The sequence below is a fragment of the Bubalus kerabau genome, chromosome 1 (genome assembly GCF_029407905.1).
Source record: "Bubalus kerabau isolate K-KA32 ecotype Philippines breed swamp buffalo chromosome 1, PCC_UOA_SB_1v2, whole genome shotgun sequence".
NCBI lineage: Eukaryota > Metazoa > Chordata > Mammalia > Artiodactyla > Bovidae > Bubalus > Bubalus kerabau.
The window spans coordinates 74,332,768-74,335,284 of record NC_073624.1 but is presented as its reverse complement, the minus strand read 5'-3'; positions in this window follow the sequence as shown (position 1 = coordinate 74,335,284).

Genomic DNA, 2,517 nt, shown 5'->3' with positions numbered 1-2,517 from the left:
AGACTAGCATCCACAATCCTGCTTTCGGGAACAGGCCCCCTTCCCTCAGATCATTATTCCTTGTGAAAATACCACAATCAGTTCAACAGACTTGCTGGTGTGGTCGAATAAAATGGTAAAATACAAAATAAAAAACCTTTTGTATGGAGGAATGAATGAAGTAAAATAATTCTTCTGCCAGCTCAAATACATCTAAACATTTCTAGAGTTCCATGACCTTCAAAATAAAGATGAATTTGTAAAGATCAGCAGTGACAGCCTTGGGAAGTAGAGAAGGATAGCAGAGCCCAGCCAAGCTTTTAATGAAGAAAAAAGAATTCAACCATTCACGAGAATGAAAATCATATGCTAACTATGTAAATTATGAAATAAAAAATATATAATTAATTTAAATTATGAAATAAAATATATAAAACAAATATATACACATGTAATGATAAAGATATTTAATGAGATAATATACAATAAAAATGTTAATGTATACATATAATATACATATATGTATAATAGTTAAGCAAGAACTATTTTTTTTCCTTTTTTTAAATTTATTTATCTTATTTTTTACTTTACAATATTGTATTGGTTTTGCCATACATCAACAGGCATCCGCCACGGGTGTACACATGTTCCCCATCCTGAACCCCCCTTCCACCTCCCTCCCCAAACCATCCCTCTGGATCGTCCCAGTGCACCAGCCCCAAGCTTCCTGTATCCTGCATCGAACCTGGACTGGCGATTCATTTCTTATATGATATTATACATGTTTTAATGCCATTCTCCCAAATCATCCCCCCCTCAACAGAGTCCAAAAGACTGTTCTATACATCTGTGTCTCTTTTGCCGTCTCCATACAGGGTTGTCATTACCATCTTTCTAAATTCCATATATATGTGTTAGTATACTGTATTGGTGTTTTTCTTTCTGGCTTACTTCACTCTGTATAATAGGCTCCAGTTTCATCCTCCTCATTAGAACTGATTCAAATGTATTCTTTTTAATGGCTGAGTAATACTCCATTGTATATATGTACCACAGCTTTCTTATCCATTCATCTGCTGATGGACATCTAGGTTGCTTCCATGTCCTGGCTATTATAAACAGTGCTGCAATGAACATTGGGGTACACATGTCTCTTTCAATTCTGGTTTCCTCGGTGTGTATGCCCAGCAGTGGGACTGCTGGGTCACATAGACAAAACACTCTCCGACATACATCACAGCAGGAACTTCTATGACCCACCTCCCAGAATATTGGAAATAAAAGCAAAAATAAACAAATGGGATCTAATTAAAATTAAAAGCTTCTGCACAACAAAGGAAACTATAAGCAAGGTGAAGACAGCCTTCAGAATGGGAGAAAATAATAGCAAATGAAGCAACTGACAAGCAACTAATCTCAAATATATACAAGCAACTTCTGCAGCTCAATTCCAGAAAAATAAATGACCCAATCAAAAAATGGGCCAAAGAACTAAATAGACATTTCTCCAAAGAAGACATACAGATGGCTAACAAACACATGAAAAGATGCTCAACATCACTCATGATCAGAGAAATGCAAATCAAAACCACAATGAGGTACCATTTCACGCCAGTCAGAACGGCTGCGACCCAAAAGTCTACAAGCAATAAATGCTGGAGAGGATGTGGAGAAAAGGGAACCCTCTTACACTGTTGCTGGGAATGCAAACTAGTACAGCCACTATAGAGAACAGCGTGGAGATTCCTTAAAAAACTGGAAAAGAACTATTTTTTGAAAGCAAGAAATAATGATGGTAAATGTACATTTAACCCTTACCATGTGCCAGGCACTCCTCTCAGGATTTCATATATATTAACTCATTTGATGTTCACAAAATCTCTGTGAGGATACAATTATAATCCGTATTTTACAGTTGAGGAAACTAAGGCACAAAGAATTAAGTAACTTGCCCTGCAGCTAGTAAATGGCAGAGCTATTTTAATTTCAAGTTGTCAGAATCTAGACTACTCAAAAAAGAGCTCAAAGTAGAAGTTGAAGACAGAATTTTCCATGGGCATCAGTTCAGTTCAGTCACTCAGTTGTGTCTGACTCTTTGCAACCCCATGGACTACAGCACACCAGGCTTCCCTGTCCATCAGCAACTCCCAGAGCCTACTCAAACTCATGTCCATTGTGTCGGTGATGCCATCCAACCATCTCATCCTCTGTCGTCCCCTTCTCCTCCTGCCTTCAATCTTTCCCAGCATCAGGCTCTTTTCCAATGAGTCAGTTCTTCGCATAAGGTAGTCAAAGTATTGAAGTTTCAGCTTCAGCATCAGTCCTTCCAATGAATATTCGGACTGATTTCCTTTAGGATGGATTGGTTGGATCTCCTTGCAGTCCAAGGGACTCTCAAGAGTCTGCTCCAATACCACAGTTCAAAAGCTTCAATTCTTTGGTGCTCAGCTTTCTTTATGGTCCAACTCTCATATCCATACATGACTACTGGAAAAACCATAGCTTTGACTAGACGCATCTTTGTTGGTAAAGTAATGG